This window comes from Pongo abelii, chromosome X, assembly GCF_028885655.2.
Source record: "Pongo abelii isolate AG06213 chromosome X, NHGRI_mPonAbe1-v2.0_pri, whole genome shotgun sequence".
Classification (NCBI taxonomy): Eukaryota; Metazoa; Chordata; class Mammalia; order Primates; family Hominidae; genus Pongo; species Pongo abelii.
Window position 1 is genome coordinate 98,269,723 of NC_072008.2, and position 22,458 is coordinate 98,292,180.

The 22,458-nt window shown below is 35.6% G+C and overlaps 1 protein-coding gene and 1 pseudogene across 1 annotated transcript in view; both read right to left on the reverse strand.

The window, feature by feature from the left end:
- LOC129052825 (uncharacterized) overlaps nt 1-22,458 on the reverse strand; it is a 165,980-nt gene that overhangs the window by 350 nt on the left and 143,172 nt on the right. The gene's annotated exons all lie outside the window — the stretch shown is intronic.
- LOC129052987 (large ribosomal subunit protein uL24-like) lies at nt 8,866-21,644 on the reverse strand (annotated as a pseudogene).

Consider the following 22,458-nt stretch of genomic DNA (forward strand, 5'->3'; position numbering starts at 1 on the left):
GACAATCAAAAGCAGAATCAAAGTTACATTGAAAAAAGATTGTAGGAAGAGATTGTGGCATATGGCCATTTTTGGATATACATTCCAACACACAGATTTAAGGTCACATTGGGTGAAACTCTCTTAAGATTCAACTAAAAACTCAAATAACTTAGAATAGCCAAAAACACAGACATATAGAGGCATGGAAAAACTAAGAAGGAGCTTAGCTTTCAAACATACCAAAACAACACGGGACTGGCAAAAGTATGAATAAATAGATTATTAGGACAGAAAGAGAGCCCAGAGGTAGATCCTCATATATAATATTCAATATAAAGCATTATTTTATTCAAATAGTGAAAGATGTTTCATTCAATAAATGGAATTAGCACAAGTTGTTACATATCTGGAAGTAAACAAAATAGAACTTCTATGGAATATCATATTTGGAAATAAATTCCAGATATATTAAATATGTAAATGTAAAATCTAAAGCAATAACATATTTTGATATTTCAGATTATATATACAACCAATAACCTGGGAGGGGAGAATTTTCTAAGACAGGAAACACAGAAGCTATAAAAGAAAAGAAAGAAATGCTTGGCTATAAAAAATAATTTTTTTCTTTCTATGACAACAGATGCAATATAAAAAGTCAAAAGATAAATGATAAATCAGGAAAAATTGTATGCAAAACAGGAGACAGAACTTTTTTACTGAAAAGGTACACATTTTTCTAGTTAAAGAAAAGACAAAAATCTCAATAGAAAAATGAGAAAAATATATGAGTAGGTAAGTAAAATAAGGACCAATCCAAATGGCCAAAAAATATATAAATTAATGCCTAAGGCCTCTAGTAGAAAAATTAAAATGAAAATAGCAATAACTATTGCTCTCCTAGGTAAGCATTCCTGGTAAGGATCTGTGAAAAATTATACTCTTATTCATTAGCAGTAGATTTATAACTTTTTATAATCCGTTTGAAAAGGTAAGTTTGTTGGAGCTATAAAAATTAAATGGAAATGTACCCTCATCCCTCTGCCACTCTTGATATACTTGGTTCTCCCTCCTTCCTCCCTTTTCTGTCTGTCACTTCCTCCCTCCCTTTCTCTCTCCTTTTCCTCCTTTTTTTGCTCTCTTCTCTCATTCTCTTGGTCTATTTCTCTTTATCTTTTCTCTTTCAGCAATTATACATCAGGGAATCTGTGTGATAGAAATACATTCACATAAGGAAAAATGCAGCACTCTTCATATTAGTAAAACACAGGAAGAAAACAATGTGATTTTTTTTCTTTATTATTATTATTATTATTATTATTATACTTTGGGTTTTAGGGTACATGTGCACAATGTGCAGGTTAGTTACATATGTATACATGTGCCATGCTGGTGTGCTGCACCCATTAACTCGTCATTTAGCATTAGGTATATCTCCTAATGCTATCCCTCCCCCTTCCCCCCACCCCACAACAGTCCCCAGAGTGTGATGTTCCCCTTCCTGTGTCCATGTGTTCTCATTGTTCAATTCCCATCTATGAGTGAGAACATGCGGTGTTTGGTTTTGTGTCCTTGCGATAGTTTACTGAGAATGATGATTTCCAATTTCATCCATGTCCCTACAAAGGACATGAACTCATCCTTTTTTATGGCTGCATAGTATTCCATGGTGTATATGTGCCACATTTTCTTCATCCAGTCTATCATTGTTGGACATTTGGGCTGGTTCCAAGTCTTTGCTATTGTGAATAGTGCCGCAATAAACATACGTGTGCATGTGTCTTTATAGCAGCATGATTTATAGTCCTTTGGGTATATACCCAGTAATGGGATGGCTGGGTCAAATGGTATTTCTAGTTCTAGATCCCTGAGGAATCGCCACACTGACTTCCACAATGGTTGAACTAGTTTACAGTCCCACCAACAGTGTAAAAGTGTTCCTATTTCTCCACATCCTCTCCAGCACCCGTTGTTTCCTGACTTTTTAATGATTGCCATTCTAACTGGTGTGAGATGGTATCTCATCGTGGTTTTGATTTGCATTTCTCTGATGGCCGGTGATGATGAGCATTTTTTCATGTGTTTTTTGGCTGCATAAATGTCTTCTTTTGAGAAGTGTCTGTTCATGTCCTTCGCCCACTTTTTGTTGGGGTTGTTTGTTTTTTTCTTGTAAATTTGTTTGAGTTCATTGTAGATTCTGGATATTAGCCCTTTGTCAGATGAGTAGGTTGTGAAAATTTTCTCCCATTTTGTAGGTTGCCTGTTCACTCTGATGGTAGTTTCTTTTGCTGTGCAGAAGCTCTTTAGTTTAATTAGATCTCATTTGTCAATTTTGGCTTTTGTTGCCATTGCTTTTGGTGTTTTAGACATGAAGCCCTTGCCCATGCCTATGTCCTGAATGGTAATGCCTAGGTTTTCTTCTAGGGTTTTTATGGTTTTCCAAGTGGGAGAGGCATGCTAACATTGCCTCCAATTCACCACCTTAGAAAAAAAATCACATTCACCATAAAAACCTTAGAATGTGATTTTTTTTCTAAGGTGGTGAATTGGAGGCAATGTTAGCATGCCTCTCCCACTTGGAAAGACAAAATATGGCATAGAGATTCACACTATAAACGTTATTCCAGGAAGTAACACAGGAATTTAACAGGAAAACTGAAAGAAACCACAGACCCTTTGAAAGAAGCATCAGGCTGCAGCTTAGACTATGAGCCAGGCAAAAAACTGCAAAGTCGCCAGAGTGTGAGTGGGAGATGACTGCCTCCAGGATATACAGCCCCACTGGGGAACCTGACAATACAGCCCACAAGGGAAGGTCTTAATCCTACCCAGCACTGGAATTGATTTAGGGAGCAGCAGGGAATATAAAAGTAGGAACAGCAGCAGAAAGAGCCTTGTGGGCATTCCTTGTCTCCAGCACAGACCAAGGGAAGCCATTCCCAATTCTTTGTCACAGGTGACTTTTTGGAAGTCAGCTAGCTAACTCAGTCAGTGGTCACAGGTTGAGAAAAGCTTCCAACTAAAATACTTGCTATAATCTTGAGTGGGGGCAAACTTTCTTGGCTGGAACCAGGAGACAAGCAGGAAGTGTACTGAAGCCATGAGTATAAGAGCTGGGTGTCCTGGCCTTGCAGGTGGACTGGGAGGGGCGTGGCCCGAAAGCTGAAGTTGCCATCTCTGAAGGAAGGCTTATGGTTTGGTGCAACTTTGAGTTCTGAGCATAGACTGCCTGGAAATTAGCTATCTACTGCTAGCAGAACACTGCAGGTGTGAGATGTGCATTGTCAAGTGTGTAGGAGATGGATGGGGCTTACAGCCACCTGCTACTCCCCACTCCCTGCATGAGCTTTTCTGTGCAGCAGATGCAGCTATTCTTCTCCCTAAAAAAGTACTCCAGTGGCCAGAGAACCACCTCCCTACCCCCAAAAAGGCTGCTGTCTGTCCTGTACGTGGAAAGCCAGAGCACAGACCTTCCTGACTCAGCCCCCATCTGGCTTTGTCCCTCCACCTGCCCTGGTAGCTTAACACACACACACACACACACACACACACACACACACACACACACACACACACAATTTTGGGAGGTCTGTAACCCGACCCACCACCTGAGAAACCAGAATACTTCCCCTACGTAATATAAGGCAAGCCCAAATTTCAATGCTATTACCACAGCTGGGGCTTTTCTTCAAGTGCCATCCCCTGGCTGGAGGCCAACTGATAAAGTCCATTACAGCACCTGCAGGTAGAATAACACTGCACCTAGGAAGGAGAAAACTTGTGGATGACCTCAGATATCACTATTGCCTGCAACACCCTGGCAGGAAGTCCTGAGTTTGTCCACATTACCAGTTCATTACTACTAAAACTGGCATTTGAGGAAAAAAACACACTAAGGCTAATTATAACCAAGAATCACAGAGTCTACACCACTCCCCTGCCACCCCTACCACAGCTGGTGCTGGTAGTCAGTACTGGGAGACTTGAAGATGGTCACATCACTGGATATCTTGCAAACATTCCCCAGCACCAACCTAGAGTGTGACAGCCCAACTGCGTGGCTAAGCCCAGAGGAGCATCAGTATTCATAGTAACCTGGCTCTCAGGGACACCCCATGGGACAAAAGAATCCAGACAGCAGGACTTAAGTCTGCTTAAGAAGTTTCAGGAGAGGCACAGTTGTAGTCCTGGGCTCAGTGGGTAAAGCCTGTAACTCTATCCCAACAGTCAGGCAGCCCCTGTAATCATGAAGGGTCTTGCAGAAGGGAACTTATTTTTCCTCATTCACCACTAAAGACACAGCTAGGGCTTCCCCCACGGGAGGTCAGTGTGTGTGCATGTATGTGTAGACAGCCTTTGTGGAACACTTCAGGGTGACTGCATGCCCAAAGGAGGAGCATCCTCCAGGTTCAGGCTTGCACAAGAACTAAAGCCACAATGCCTCTCTACTTGGAAAATCAACATTCTTGCAGATGTAAAGAGGTGGCTGTGTAATCTGAATAGCTGGAACACTAGGTCAGAAGTGTGTCTGTGAGGTGGATCACTTTGCTAGTGGCCTGAGAGGGGAGGTGAGTTTGCTCCAACCCTTCCCCCTGACAAGAACCCAATGCGTTCTACTGAGAGCTTCCCAAGGCATGTCTGTCAGTGCTTGGATCTTTGCCCACCATTACATATTTCAATTAGCTTTAGTCACAAACGGTTTCTACTCAGGGACACCCCAGCTACTGGCCTGAAACCTCAACTATACAATGCAGTAAATGAAATCCTAGGGGAAAAATTAATAGATGTACACCAAGGGGGAATGAGATATGCTTCAAGAGACCTCTGTCATTCCAATCGCGTAGGAAACAGTGAACTTGCTCAAACACTGAGCACACTGCTAATATAACCAGCACCATACAAAGACTCTGTAACCAAAAACCTCATACAGTCTTCATCCCTGAAAGCATAAAGAGCCAAATTAAGCTACAACAAACTAAAAGCATTAAAGTAATATAATTAAGGCAAAAAGATTACATGAAGCACAGAGAAATCAAAAATAAACTCAACAATAATTAGAAGAAATACTAATAATATAATGTAATATAATAATTATAAAAATAATTATAAGACACATTTAGGGAATTACAAAATGCAGTGGAGAATATTAACTATGAACTAAAACAAGTAGAAGAAAGAATTTCAGAGCACAAAAGCAAGGCTTTCAAATTAACCCAATTAGACAAAATTAAAGAAAAGAGTCAAAATAAATGAACAAAATCTTCAAGAAATATGGGATAATGCAAAAAGGCCAAAACTAAGAATAATTGGCATTCTTGAGGGAGAAGAGAAAGTAAAACGTTCAGAAAACTTATTTGAGGAAATAATTGAGGAAAACTTTAGGACTTGTCACTACCAAACTAGCCCTACAAGAAATGCTAAAAGGGGTTCAAAATCTTGAAACAAAAGTTTGATAAGCACCAGACTAGATAGAACCTCCTGAAAGCATAAAACTCACAGGGCCTATAAAACAATAACACAATGAAAAAAACATATCTAGGGAAAAATTAACATAATTACTAGAACAGTATCTCATATCTCAATATTGACATTTAATGTAAGTGGCCTAAATACTCCACTTAAAAGGTACAGATTGGCAGAATAGATTAAAAAAAAATCACAAACCAAATATCTGCCATCTTCAAGAGATTTACCTAACATGCAAGGATTTACATAAAGTCACGACAAAGGGGTAGAAAGAGATACTCCATGCAAATAGAAATCAAAAGCAAGCAGGAATATCTATTTTTGTATCAGATAAAACAGACTTAAAAGCAACACAAGTAAAAAAAAAGACATTATTATATAATGATAAAAAATCAATTTAACAAGAAAGTATTACAATCTTAAATTTATATGCACCTAACACAGAGCGCCCAGATTTATAAAACAATTACTACTAGACCTAAGAAAAGAGATAGACAGCAACACGCTAATAGTGGAGGACATCAATACTCCACTGACAGCACTACACCGATCATTGAGACAGAAAGTCAACAAAGAAACAGTGGACTTAAACTACACTCTAGGACAAGTGGACCTAAAGATATTTACAGAACATTTTACCCAAGAACTTCAGAACATACATTCTTCTTATCAGGACGTGGAACATTCTCCAACATAGACCAAATTATAGGCTACAAAGTGAGTATCAACACATTTTAAGAAATATATATCAAGTAACTTCTCAGACCACAGTGAAATTAAATTAGAAATCAATTCCAAAAAGACCCTCAAAATGGTAGAAATGCATGGAAATTAAACAATTTGCTCCTGAATGATTTTTAGGTTAACAATGAAAACAAAGTGAAAATTAAAATAAATGATAATTAGCTGGGTGTGGTAGCATGCACCTGTAATGTCAACTGCTCCAGAGGCTGAGGTGGGAGAATCGCCTGAACCTGGGAGGCAGAGGTTGTGGTAAGCCAAGATCACGCCACTGCACTCTTGCCTGAGCAAAAGAGATTCCATCTCCAAAAATAAATAAATAAATAAATAAATGATAACAGTGACACTTAAAATTTTTTTTTTAACGCCCACGGTGTAAATAGTGACACAAGATATCGAAATTTCCCAGAAACAGCAAAAGCAATGTTAAGGTGAAAATTTAAAGTGCTAAATGCCTACATCAAAAAGTTTGAAAGATCACAAATTGACAACCAAATGTCACACATTAAAAAACTAGAGAAACAAGAGCAAACTAAACCCAAAGCTAGCAGAAGAGAAGAAACAACAAATATCAGAGAATAACTAAATGAATTTGAAACAAAAAAATACAGAAGATCAATAAAATAGAAAGTTGGTTCTTCTACAAGATAAACAAATTTGATAGACCACTAGATAGATTAATCAAAAATAGAAAAAATAGAAGAATCAAATACCCTCAATTAGAAATAAAAATGAAGACATAACAACTGACACCATATAAATATGAAATATTATTTGAGACCATTCTGAACACCTTCATGCATACAAACTAGAAAATCTAGAGAAAATGGAAAAACTCCTGAACATACAACCCTTCTAGATTAAATCAAGAATAGCAACCCTGTACAGATAAATAACAAGCAATGTGATGAAATCAGGAATTTAAAAATTGCCAACAAAAACAGTCCATTAGCAGATAAATTCATGGTTGAATTCCACCAGACATTCAGAGAAGAACTGGTACCAATCCTACTGAAACTATTTCAAAAAATTGAGAAAGAAACAATTCTCCATGGCTTATTCTCTGAAGCTAGTAACACGCTGGTACCTAAACCAGAAAAGGACAAAACAACAACAAGGTGGAATCTATAGACTAATATTTCTGATGAACATAGATGCAAAAATCCTCAACAAAATACTAGCTAATCGAATTCAACAGCACATCAAAAAGATAATACACCAAGATCAAGTGAGTTTCATCCCAGGGATCCAAGGATACTTTAATATATAAAAGTCAATAGATTTGATACATCAGATTAAAAAGAAGTAAAAATATAAACCATATGATCCACTCAATAGAAGCAGAAAGACTTCAATGAAATTCACCATCTCTTTATGATAAAAACTCTGAAAAAACTAAGTATAAAATGGACTTATCTCAAAATAATAAAAGCCATATATGACAAAACTACAGCCAGATTCATACTCAATGGGGGAAAGGTTGAAAGCATGAACAAACCAGACTGGAACAAAACAAAGATGCCCACTCTCACCACTTCTATTCAACAAACTACTGGAAGTCTTAGCCAGAGCAATCAGACAAGAGAAAGAAATAAATGGTGTCCACTTTGGATAAGAGGTAGTCAAACTATCAGTGTTTGTGAATAATATGACTATATACCTAGGAAACTCTAATGATTCCTTCAAAAGAAACTATTAATAGAGACAAAGAAGGACATTATGTACATACTTATAAAACTCAATTTAATAGGAAATTATAACAATTACAGACATATATGCACCAACATCAGATGTCCTAAATATATGGAGCATAGATTGACCAGAATTGAGGGAAGAAATACACATCTCTACAGTAGTAATACGAGACTTTAGTACCTCACTTTCAATATTGTACAGAAGAACCACCCATAACTTCCATAAAAAATTAGAAGACTCAAAGAAAAACTACTATTGGCCAATTGAAACTAACAGAGATATACAAAAATTCACTCAAAAATAGCAGTGTAAATTTTTTCTCAAGTGTTCAAGAAATAATACTGAGGATAAACAAAAAGAGAGTCTTAATAGATTTTAAAAGATTTAAATTGTATTACATATCTGTTTTGATCACAATGGAATAGAACTAAATCAAAAGCAGAAAAAAATTGAAAATCTATAAATATGTAGAAATTAAACAACACAGTTTTAAACAACCAATGGAACAAAGAATAAATTATAAGGAAAATTAAAATATATCTTGAAACAAAAATAAAAACTCAACATATCAAAACTTATGGAATGCAGTGAAAGTAGTACTAAGAGGTGCATTTATATCTGAAAATGCTTTTATTAAAAAATAAGATATCAAATCCATAGCCTGAATATATATCTCAAGGAACTAGAAGAACAAACTAAACACAAAGCTAGCAGAGGAAAGGATATAATAACAATTAAAGCAGAAATAAATAACTGAAAAACAATCGAGAAAACTGATGAAACCAAGAACTGGTTCCTCAAATAGATCAGCAAAATTGACAAAACTTTAGCTGTATTGACTAAGAAAAATATAAATATCTCAAGTAACTGAAAACAGAAATGAAAGCAGACAGTAAGACTGATTTTATAGAAATAAAAAAGAGAACATAAATTTTTGTATAGTAAACTAGATGAAATGAACAAATTCCTAGAAAACCACAAATATCAAAACTAAATTACTAAGAGATAGAAAATCACAAAAGACTTATTAGTAGTCAGGTGATGGCATCAATAATTACAAACATCCCAACAAGAAAAAGACCAGGAGAACATAATTTCGCTGGTGAACTCTAGGAAACAATTAAAACATTGACACTAACACCCTTTAAAATTTTCCAAAAATGGAAGTGTAGAGAGCACTTCTAAATGCATTCTATTGGTCTAGCCTTATCCCAATATCAAGGCCAGAAAAAGATATCATAAAATAAGAAAACTATAAACCAAATTTCTAATAAATACTGATGCAAAAGTCCACAATAACATAGTAGCAAACAGAATCCAATAGCACACTAAAAAGATTATACATGTATACAGTTGACACTTGAACAACATGGAGGTTGTTCAAGATGTAACTGTATTCCTAGGATAAAGGGAAGGTTCAACATAGAAAAATGAACTAAGCTGAGAACCAAATTCAGAATGCACTCTCATTCAGAAGTGCCACAAAAGAATAAAATATCTAAGAATACATCTAACCAGGTAGGGGAAAAATTTCTACAATGAGAATTAAAAAACAATACTCAAAGAAACCAGAGAAGACAAAAATAAATGGAAAAACATTCTATGCTCATGGATTGGAAAAGACAACATTAATAAAATGGTAATACTGCCCAAAACAACTTACAGATTCAGTGTTATTCCTACCAAACTACTTATGATATTTATCACAGAATTAGAAAAAAAAGTATTTTAATATTTATGTGAAACCAAAAAGAGCCTGAATAGCCAAGGTAATCCTAAGCAGAAAAGACAAAGCTAGAGGTATCATATTACCTGACATCAAAATACAGCACAGGGCTGCAGTAACCAAAACAGCATGGTACTGGTACAAAAACAGACGCAGAAACCAATGGAACAGAATATAGACCCCAGAAATAAAGCCACACCTACAACCATCTGATTTTTAACAAAGTTGAGAAAAACAAGCAATGGTAAAAGGACTTCAATATTCAATAAATGGTGCTGGGATAACTGGCTAACCATGTGCAAAAAATTGAAATTGGATAAATTCCTGATGCCATATACTAAAGTCAACTCAAGATGGATTAAAAACTTAAATGGAAAACCTAAAACTATACAAACCCTGAAAAATAACCTGGGAAATACCATTATGGATATAGGATCTGACAAAAATTTTATGATAAAGATGCCAAAAGCAATTGTAACAAAAACAAAAGTTAACAAATGGGACCTAATTAAACTAGAGAGCTTCTGCACAACAAAATAAACTATGAACAGAATAAACAGGCAGTCTACATAATGGGAGAAAATATTTGCAAACTATGCATGTGACAAAGGTCTAACATCCAGAATCTATAAGAAACTTAAACAAATTTAAAGGCAAAAAACAAACAGCTCCATTAAAAAGCGGACAAAGAACAAAAACAGCCACTTTTTAAAAGACATACACACAACTAACAAGCATATAAAAAAATGGTCGACATCACCGATTATTAGAAAAATGCAAATCAAAACCACAATGAGATAGCATATCACATTAGTCAGAATGGCTATTATTTTAAAGTCAAAAAATAACAGATGCTGACAAGGTTGTGGAGCAAAGGGAATGCTTATACACTGCTGATGGCTATGTGAATTAGCTCAGTCTTTGTGGAAAGGAGTTTGGTGATCTCCCAAACACTAAAAGTAGAATTACCATTTAACCCAGCAATTCCATTATTAGGTATATACTAAAAGGAATATAAATTGCTCTACCATAAAGACACATGCATGCATATATTCATCACAACACTATTCAAAATAGCAAAGAATGGAATCAACCTAAATGCCCATCAATGGTAACTGGATAAAGATAATGTGGTACATCTACACCACGGAATACTATTAGGTTAGTACAAAAGTAATTGTGATGTTTGCCATTGAAAGTAATGGCAAAAACTGCAATTACTTTTGCACCAACCTAATATACACTTATAAAAAAGAATGAGATTATGTCCTTTGCAGCAACATGGATAGAGCTGGAGGACATTATCTTAAGTGAACTAAAACAGGAACAGAAAACCAAATACCACATGTTCTCACTCATAAGTGGGAACTAAATATTGAGTCCATATAGGCACAAAGAAGTGAACAGTAGACACCAGGGACTACTAGAGGGTGGAGGAAGAAAGCAAGGTGAGTAACAAAAAACTACATATCAGGTGATACCCTTATTACCTGGGTGGCAAAATAATCTGCACAGCAAAACCCCATGACATGCAATTTCCCCATATAACAAACCTGCTCAAGTACTCCTTAACCTAAGTTACAAAAAACAAAACAAAACAAACAAACAAACAAAAAACAAAAAAAAACCACAATGGAAACTTAATCCTTATTGCAAGAGTGTTGGGAGGTGAGAACTAATGGGAGCTGTTTAGATCAAGAGAACTCCACCTTCATGAATGCCTTATTGCTGATTATAAAAGGGCGAGTTTATATTTTGCTCTCTCCCATTATCTCTTTGCCCTTCCACCATAGAATGATGCAGTGAAAACACCATCAACAGATATTAACTCCTGTATCTTGGACTTCTTAATCTCTGAACTGTTTGGAAATAAACACCTTCATCTGTTATCCTGTCTGTTATATTCTTATGGTAGCAAAAAACAAAGACAGAAGTCAATAATAGTTATTAGATAATCATCATTATAGTGTAACATTGTCTCACAGGGTCTATAATATTTCAACGGTTTGAATGTCTGTTCCTCTAAATGTTATGTTTAAATTTGATTCAGTTTTGGAGGTGGGGGTCTAATGGGAGCTGTTTTTGTCAAGGTGGCTGGTCCCAAGTGAATAGATTGCTGCCCTCCTTTAGTAATAAGTGAATTCCCGCTCTATTAGATTCTGTGAGTTCTGGTTGTCAAAAAGAACCTGCCTCCCAACACTGCTTCTCTCTCACCCTGTGATCTGTGCACAATCTGGCCATCCTTCAACTTCCACCATAACTGAAAGCAATCTGAGGACATCAACCAATACAGATGCCCAATCTTGAACTTTATAGCCATTAGAATTGTAAGCCAAATAAATCTATTTTCTTGATATTATTTAATTTTTGAATGTTTTAAGATTGGTTTTGTGACTTAACATATGGTCTATCCTTGAGAATGATCAATGTGCTAAGGAAAAAAATGTGTTTTGTGCAGCTGTTGAATGAAATGTTATATAAATATATGTTAGGCAAATTTGGCATATAGTGTAGATTAAGGTGGACGTTTCTTTGCTGATTTTCTGTCTGGGAGATCTATTCAAGGTTGATAATGACGTGTTGAAGTTTCCAGATATTATTGTATCAGGATCCATCTCTCTCTTTAGCTCTAATAATATTTGCTTTATACATTCAGGTGCTTCAGTGTTCAGTGTATATATATACATATACATATATTTAAAATTGTTATATCCTATTACTGAATTGACACTTTTATCATTATATTGTGACTTTCTTGGACTTGTCTTACACATTTTGTCTTGAAATCTATTTTGTCTGATATAATTACTCCTGCATCTTTGGTTTATATTTTTAGAGTACGTGTGTCTTAATAGATGAAGTGTGTTTGTTGTAGGCAACAGATCACGAAGTCTTGTTTTTTCATCTATTCAGCCATGGTCTGTATTTTTTAATTTTTAAAAAAATTTTGTAGGTACATAGTAGGTGTATATATTCATGGGATACATGATGTGTTTTGATACAGGCATGCAATGTGAAATAAGCATGTCATGGAGAATGGTGTATGCATCCTCTCAAGCATTTATTCTTTCAGTTACAAAGAGTCAAATTATATTATTTAAGTTATTTAAAAATATGCAATTAAGTTATTTTTGACTATAGTTACCTTGTCCTACAAAATAGTAGGTCTTATTAATTCTTTCTACTTTTTTGTACTAATTAACCTCCCCTCCTAACTCCCAACTCTCCACTACCCTTCCCAGCCTCTGGTAAGCATTCTTATAATATCTATGTGTACAAATTCAATTGTTTTGATTTTTAGATCCCACAAGTAAGTGAGAACATGTGATGTTTGTCTTTCTGTTCCCGGCTTATTTCACTTAACATAATGATCTCCCATTTCATCTACATTATTGCAAATGACTTAATCTTATTCCTTTTTATGGATAAATATACTCTGTTGTGTATATGTACCACAATTTCTTCATCGATTCATCTGTTGATGGACACTTAGGTTGCTTTCAAGTCTTAGCTATTGTAAACAGTACTGAAACAAACATAGAAGGGCAAATACTTCTTTTATACACTGATTTGCTATTTTCGCATATATACCAAGTAGTGAGATTACTGGATCATATAGTAGCTCAATTTTTAGTTTACTGAGAAACCTCTACACTGTTATCCATAGTGGTTGTACTAATTTACATTCCCATCAACAGTTTATAAAGACTCTCTTATCTTCACATCCTCATCAGCATTCATTATTGCCTGTATTTTTTATGTAATTCATTTTAACTGGGGTGAGATGTTATCTCAGTACAGTTTTGATTTGCAACTATCTGATAATCAATGATGTTGAGCACCTTTTCATGTGCCTGCTTGTGATTTGTATGTCTTCTTTTGTGAAATTTCTAGTCTAATCTTTTGCCCATTTTTTTATCAGATTATTAGAGTATTTAATATAGAGTTGTTTGAGCTCCTTATATATTCTGGTTCGTAATCTGTTGTCAAATGGGTAGTTTGTAAATATTTTCTCACATTCTATGGGTTGTCTCTTTACTTTCTTGATTGTATCATTTACTGTGCAGAAGCTTTCTAACTTGTTATGATGCCATTTGTCTATTTTTCCTTTGGCTATCTGTGCTTATAGAGTATTACCGAATAAATTTTTGCCCTAAACAATGTCCTGGAAAATTTTCCTGGTAGTTTTCTTTTTTTTTTCTTTGTTTCAAGTTGCAATCAAAGCTTGTATATAAGATTACTTTATTCCTGCATCTTCTCAATTGTTTCTTCCTTGTATTTGCCCCTTTGCTTTCCTACTTGGCAAGATTTGGCTTTCCGTTCATGGATATTTTCGCAGTCTTTGTCCAGTTTTAGCCTAGTGATAACCACCTTGCTGGAGTGAATGCCTACGTGGACAGTTGTGCCATTAGCCTTTTCCCGCTGCACCCGTTCAATGTAGATAACAGATTTCTTCCTGTAAACCTTGACTACTTTGCCAATTTGTTGACCTTTATAGTGTCCTTGTACAACCTGAACTTCATCATCCTTTTGGATGGGCATGGATCACCCGTTGTACTTCTGTTTCAGCTCGTTGGAAAGAGGGGAAGACATAATCCACCTGTTGTACTTCTGTTTCAGCTCGTTGGAAAGAGGGGAAGACATAATCTTCCTGCGAATGTAGGAAGGTGCACTGAAATGCCTTTTGCAATTCTTGCTTCAGTCGGAAGTCACAAAGGGATTAAACTTCATTTTGGCCGCTCCCTCTTCAGTGATGGCTGCAAAAGGGAAGAGAACTACACACTCCTGATAGTTTTCTTGTAGCAGTTATGTAGTTTGAGATCATAGATTTAAGTCTTTAATTCATTTTGGTTTGATTTTGTATATGATGTGTATTATTCCATTCTCATACTGCTATGAAGAAATACCGGGGACTGGGTAATTTATAAAGGGAAGAGGTTTAATTGACTCAGTTCCGCATGGCCAGGGAGGTCTCAGGAAACTTACAATCATGGTAGAAGGCAAAGGAGAAGCAGGCGCCTTCTTTACAGGGCAGCAGGATGGAGTGAGTGCAAGCAAGGGAAATGCCAGATGCTTATAAAACCATCAGACTGCGTGAAACTCTCTATCATGAGAACAGCATGGGGGATACTGCCTCCATGATCTGATTACCTCCACCTGATCCTGCCCTTCACACTTGGTGATTACACAGATTATGGGGATTAAATTTAAGGTGAGATTTTGGGTGAGGACACAACTAAACCATATCATTGTGGGAGATAGTTAACTAGTTTTATTATTCTGTATAAGGATATCTAGTTTTCCCAGCATCATTTATTGAAGGACTGTCTTTCAGCATATGTTCTTGGTATCATTGTCAAAAATGGCTTTAGTGTAGGTGTGTGGATTTGTGTCTGTTTCATTGGTTTAAGTGTCTGGTCTAAGTTCCAGCACCACACTATTTTAGTTACTATAGTTCTGTATTATAATTTGACATCAGATAATGTGATTATTCCATTTTTGTTCATTTTCCTCAGCATACCTTTGGCTATCCTGGGTCTTTTGTGGCTTCATATACATTTTAGAATTAGTTTTTGCTAGTTCTGTAAAAAATGTAATTTGTATTTTGATACAGGCTCTATTGAATCTGCAGATAGCTTTGGGTAGTGCGTACATTTTAACAATATTGATTCTTCTAATCCATGAACATGGAATAATTTTCCATTTTATGGTGTCCTCCTTAATTTTTTATCAGTGTTTTATAGTTTTTGGTATAGGGATCTTTCACTTCTTTGGTTAATTTCTAGGTATTTATGTGTGGCTATTGTAAATGGGATTTCTTGTTTTGTTATTTTTTTCACATTGTTAACTACTGGCATATAGAAATGTTACTCATTTTTTCTACATTGATTTTGTATCCTGTAACTTTTCTGAATTTGTTTATCACTTCTAATAGTTTCCCTGTGGAGTCTTTAGATTTTTCCAAATACAAGATCATATAATCTGCAAATAAGGGTATTTTGACCTTTTACTTTCAATTTGAATGCCCTTTATATCTTTCTCTTGTCTGATTGCTCTAGCTGGGACTTTAAGTACTATCCTAAATAACAATGGTGGCAGTGTACGTCCTTGTTGTGCTCCAGATCTTAGAGAAAAGGCTTTCAGTTTTTACCCATTCAGTATTATATTAGCTGTGGCACTGTCATAATGAATTTTATTATGCTGAGGTATATTCCTTAAATTTCCAACTGTTTGAAGGTTTTTATTATGAAGATATGTTGAATTTTATCAAATGCTTTTTCCACATCAATTGAAATAATCATATAATTTTTTCCTTTATTCTGTTGATATGATGCATCACATTGATTGATTTGCATATGTTTAAACATCTTTGCATCCCAGGGATAAATCCCACTTGGTCATGATGAATAATCTTTCTTAGGTATTATTGAATTGTTTGCTAGTATTTCATTAAGAAATTTTGCAACAATATTCATCAGAAATATTGCCCAGTGCTTTTCTTTAATTAATGTGTCTTTTTATAGTTTTGGTATCAGGCTAATACTGGCCTCATAGAATAAGTTTGGTCTTGTCCTCTATTTTTTAAAATAGTTTGAACAGAATTGGTATGAGTTTTTCTTTATATTTTTGTTAGAATTCAGTAGTGAAACCATCAGGCCTTGGGCTTTTCTTTACTGTAAGACATTTCATTATGTATTTGATCTCATAATTTGTTAATGGACTGTTCAGGTTTTGGGTTTCTTTCTGGTTAAATCTTGGTAAGTTGTATGTATCTAGCAATTTGTCTCTTTCTTTGAGATTTTCCAATTGTTTCCGATTTGTTTCAAGAATTGTTTTAACTTTCTTTTTTCATTGAACTGCTGGTCACTTAGGAGCATATTTTTTTAAATTTCATGTATTGGCATAGTTTCAAAAATTTCTCGTTATAAATTTCTAGTTTTATTCCATTGTTGCCAGAGAAGATGCCTGATACTAATTCAATTATTTGAATATTTTAAGACTTGTTTTGTGACCTAACATATTGTTTATCCTTGAGTCACCCATGTGTTGAAGAAAAACAGTGTATTCTGCAGCTGTTATGTAAAATGCCCTGTAAACATCTATTATATCCATTTTTTCTATAGTACAGATTAATTCTGATATTTCTTTATCGATTTTCTGTCTAGAAGATCTGTCCAGTGCTGAAAGTGGGAGTGTCAAAGTCTCCAGCTATTATTGTACTGGAGCCTATCTCTTTCTTTAACTCTAATAATATTTTCTGTGTATCGGGGTGTTCCCGTGTTGGGTGACTATATATTTAAAATTGTTATATCCTCTTACCAAATTGACCCCTTTATCATTATATAGTGACCTACTTTGTCTATTCTTATAGTTTTTGTCTTGAAATCTATTTTTTTTCTAATGTAAGTATAGCAACTCCTGCTTTTTTGGGGTTTGCATTGGCATGGAATACAATTTTCCATTTTTTAATTTTCAGATCATGTTTGTCTATATAGGTGAAATGTACTCCATTTACACAACAGATAAATGGATCTTGTTTCTTCATCCGTTCAGCCAGTCTATATCTTTTGATTAGAGTGTTTAGTCCACTTACATTCAATGTTATTATTGATAAATAAAGACTTCTGCCATTTTGTTATTTATTTTCTGGTTGTTTTGTGGTCTATCTTTTCTCCTTTTATTCTTTCCTGTCTTCCTCTAGTGAAGATGATTTCCTCTGGTGATATAATTTAGTTTCTTGCTTTTTATTATTTGTGTATTCATTGTATGTTTTTTGGTTTGAGATTACCATGAAACTTGCAAATACTGTCTTATAGCCCATCATTTTAACCTAAAAACAACTTAATATTTGCATAGAGAAACAAACAACAAGCAAAACAATAACTAATAAAAACTTGCCTTAACTTTTTCCTTCACCTTTTAAATTTTTGTATTTTCTATTTATATTTTAGTGTACTATGTCTTGAAAAGTTGTTTTAGGTATTTTTGTTTGGTTCTTTATTTAGTCTTTCTACATATAATAAGAGTAGTTTACACACCACAGTTACAGTAGTTAGTGTTACAATATTATGTGTTTTTCTATGTAGTTGATACTACCAGTAAGTTTTGTGCCATCAGATGATTATTTATTGCTCATTAATGTTTTTTATTCATTTAGTTGAAGTACTCCTCTGAGTATTTCTTGTAATATGGGTCTTGTATTGATTAAATTCTTCATCTTGTATTTGTCTGGGAAAATTATTATTTCTTTTTCATGTTTGAAGGATATTTCACCAGATATACTATTCTAGGGGATACGTTTTTTCCTTCAGCACTTTAAATATGTCATGCCACTCTTTCCTGGCCTGTAAGGTTTCTACTGTAAAGCGTACTTCCAGATGTATTGGAGCTCCATTGTGTGTTATTTGTTGCTTTTCTCTGGCTGCTTTAAGACCCTTTTTTTCCTTGACCTTTAGGAGTTAGAGTATTAAAAGCTTTGAGATTAGCCTTCTTTGAGTTAAATCTGCTTGGGGTTGTATAACCTTCTTGGATATTGATATATTTCTCTACATTTGAGATGTTGTATTTTATTATCACTTTGAATAAACTATCTATCCCTATCCTTTTTCTACCTCCTCTTTAAGTCCAGTAGCTCTTATATTTACCCTTTTGAGGCTATTTTCTAGATCCTGTCAGTGTGCTTCATTGTTTCTTCATTTTTCTTTTTTCTCCTCTGAATGTGTATTTTCAAATAGCTTGTCTTCAAAGTCACTAATTTTTTCTTCTTCTTGATCAATTCTGCTATTAAATACTCTGATGCACTCTTCATTATGTCAATTGCATTATTTAACTTCTCCAGAATTTATGCCTGATTCTTTGCAATTATTTTAGTCAGCTTTTTAAATTTATCTGATAGAATTCTGCATTTCTGCCCTCCATTATGTTGAATTACTTTGAGTACTTTGTGTTCCCTCAAAACAGCTATTTTGAATTCTCTGTCTGAAAGGTCACATATTTCTGTTTTCCCCAAATTCATTTCTGGTGCCTCATTTCACTTATTTTGTGAGATCATATGGTCCTGAATAATCTGGATGCTTGTGGATGTTTATCTGTGTCTGGCTATTTAAGAGATAGGTATTTATTTTCATCTTCACACTCTGTGCTTAGTTGTACCTGACATTCTTGGGAAAGCTCTCAACATATTCAAAAAGACTTGATTGTTGTAATCTTAGCTGTATGTGCATTAGGGGGAACCCCAAATCCAATAAAGCTGTGGTTCTTGCAGACTTATTGAAGTACAACCTGAAGGTCTTAGATAAAATTCTTAAGAATTATCTGGATTATGAGGCAGAGACTCTTGTTCTCTTCCCTTATATTCTCCCAAATAAATGAAGTCTCTCTCTGTCTCTCCATTCTGAGCTACCTGGATCTGGTGGTGGGGTGTTACAAGCACCCCTATGGGCACCACAACTAATACTGTGCTGGGTTAGACCCAAAGCCAACACAGCACTGGGTCTTGCCCAAGGCCTGCTATAACCATGACCTGGCTAAGGCCTATGTTCACTCAAGGCTTTACAATCAGCAGCTGGTGAAGCCACCAGACTTGTATTCTTATCTTCAGGGCAGTGAATTTCCCAATGCCATGGTGGTTCCAGAGACGACATCTGGAAACCAGGGACTATAGTTAAAAAAAACAAAAACAAAAACAAAAACAAAACCTTAGAAATCTACATGGTGTTCTGTTGCAGAGTGGCTGAGTTGGCACTCAAACCATGAGATACAGTTCTTTTCTCTCTTCCCTCCCCTTTCCACAGGCAGAGGAGCCTCACCCCATATCTATCCCCACCACAGGCCTGTGGGGATTACTGCCAGGATACCACCAATATTCTCTTTAAGCCCAAGGGCTCTTCAACAAGACTGAGGTGAATGTTGCCTGGCCTATGACTCACCTTTCAGGGAAGTGGGCTCCTCTCTGGCCCAGAGCAGGCTTTGTGATGCCATCCAAGAGGCAAGTCCTACAATCAGGGACCCAAAGGCCTCACTTGGTGTGCTATCCCTTTGTGGCCTAGCTGAAATATAAGGTGTGAGACAAAATTTTCTTTACTTTCCCTTAAGTTTTTTTCAAGCAGATGAAGTCTCTTCCAATAGCCACTATAGCTGGGAATGTGCTGTAGCAGAAGCGAGAAATCACCAGAAGTAAGAAAGTCTCGAAGTCTTACCCAAGGACCATGGCATGTACCACCTGGGTATCACTGCCTGTCATTCAGTGCCCATGAACTCTTTAGTCAGCAGGTGATGGGCCCTTCCCTTCAAGGCAGTGGGTTTCCTTTTGGCCCAGGGTGTGTGTAGAAATGTTGTCTAGGATCTGTCACCTGAAAATGGGGCCTCACAACACTGACCGGTTCCCCATTTTACTGTTGCTTAGCTGGTATTCAAGAGGCAAGAAAAAGTCCTCTTACCCTTCTCTCTCCTCAAGCAAAATAAGGGGGTTTCTTTCGAAGTTATGAGCTGCACTTCATGAGTTGGGGATGGATGACACAAGTACTCTTAGCAACCCCAGCTGGTATCTCAGTAGGTCACTCGCTCCCCAAATCTACTGGCTCTGAGCCTAGTTCAGCACTAGGACTCACCTAGGACTTGCAGTCCTTATGGCCTAGACTGCCTTTCAAATTCACATAGGGCCCCAGAGCAGCTTAGCTCGAGGTCGTGAGGCTTTTCAAATTTCAAGTGTCAGCTACTTCAAATGGAAAATTACTCTCAGAGTAGGGTTGGTTTAAATACTCCAGCCATGTTTTGGCATCAGCTCATTTCAGTTGGGTTTTGCTTTCTGCTCTGACAAGGCAGCACTGAGTTCAAAGCAGTGTCTCACAATTGCTGCACTCTCACTCTCCCAAGCACAGAGATTCTGTCTCTGCACCATGCAGCTGTTGTTGCGGGATGGGAGGGTGGTGACATTTGTGATTCAGCACTTCTTTTCTACCCTTCTCAGTGCCTCTTTTAGTGATATGAAGTTAAAACCAGGTACGTTATGTGCTCACCTGTTTTGTGGTTCTTACGAAGGTGCTTCTTTTTGTGTGTAGATAGTTGTTAAATTTGCGTCCTTGTTGGAGGGATGATCGGTGGAGCCTTCTTTTTGGCCATGTTGCTCTGCCTTTCTCCAAACCTTTTTTCTTTATAAATTACTCAAGCCTCACGTGTTTCTTTATAGCAATACTATGCAGACTAAGACAAAATAATCCACATTTATTACACTATTTAATTTCTTTTCTGTTTACTTTGCTAAAATTATTACAGGTTTTTTTTTTTAATGGTTTTACCCTTTTATATACCCTTAAGCAAATTTCTCTAGTATTTTATTGAATGCAAGATTGATCTCTAAGAGTATGTGATTTTTTTATACCTCTTTCTTCTTACATTGCAGCTCACAACTGCTCAAATCAGTAATCCTTCTGACAAACTTTGCCGTAAAATTTATGTATTCCCAATTGCAACAATAAAACATACGCTTTGAAAAGTATTTGGCAACATACTGAGAAGGGTTTTCACACACATCATTAGTTAAGAGTCTATGTCTTAGTAATGGAATTCAACATAGTCTTTTCATTGTAGAGGTCCTGTGTTTACTAAGGTATCTAAGAGCACCAAATGTGCTATTTTCCATTTTGTGTGCCTGATCAGTCATAGAAGTACAACCATGTTAAAAAGATTAGAAACATTGGAAAGTCTCTGAGAGTACTTGAGGATAAACCATAAATAGAAAGCATTTTACGTAGATACAGTTACCTAGATAAGCCCAGGGAAAAGAGCTCATTCTAAATTCATAGAAAAAATGTAGTTTTGTATAACTATGCTTGTCAGCACACTAATTTCTCTTGTCAAATTCAGCAAGATTGCCCCTTATAGCATGCTGTAGCTACCTGGCATTAGTATGCCTATGATTTGAAAAATTATTTTCCCTGAATATTTTTCCCGGCTTTCTCAAATGAAAGATTTGTGAGTGAAGTAACAAATTATTAATAATACATGCCGTAGAGTAAAACATATTCTTTTTCAGATCTCGATTTATTAATCAAGAATAAATGAATGCATCTGAATTATTTTTAAAAAACTAAAATTATACAGATTGTACTCAAATTGAGTATTTTCAATATTCTATTCAACATATAACGAAAGGCATCACTCTTCACATTAACCTATACTTTTATGAGGAAGCAGTCAGGTTCTCATATGAAATATTTAACATTGTATCTTGTATGAATTAAAATGAAAAGTGTGTCTTATATATTAGAAATTTTGCATCAAGTTCAGACTGGAGAGTCAGCTGCTTTGGCCTTATAAGATGGACCTCAAGGGGTCAGATTCCAAAGTTTGTCATTCTCTACTACGTCAGCCAAGCTTCAATCAATGTTGCTGTAATTATGTGATAGCGTTCCATATTAAGCGATATTTATTACCTCTTGTTGATTCTCAATGACTGCTTGAAAACTGGCCTTCTTTAAGTGTTACACATAAAAAATTGAGATTTTGATTTAATCTATAATGCTTATGAGAGCGTACTAGGCTTGTGCCATGCTAAATTAGGCTGTAAAAATCTAGGGTTAGAGGTAACCCACTTTTATAATGTCTAGTATTTATTTTGCTCTAGACTCTCAGTCTATAAAAATGTATATTCCAAATACATCTTAATGGAGTTTGTACTGTTATTGGTTAATTATTTATTTTAGTTTCAAAATTAGTTGAATCCCACCATACCAAAGATAAAGACAAAATTGGGATTATAAACTTCTTGTTTTATAGTAAAATAATGGGTTGCTGTGGAGATTAAATTATTTGGAGCATGCAAATCATAGTGCTTTACAAACAGTAAT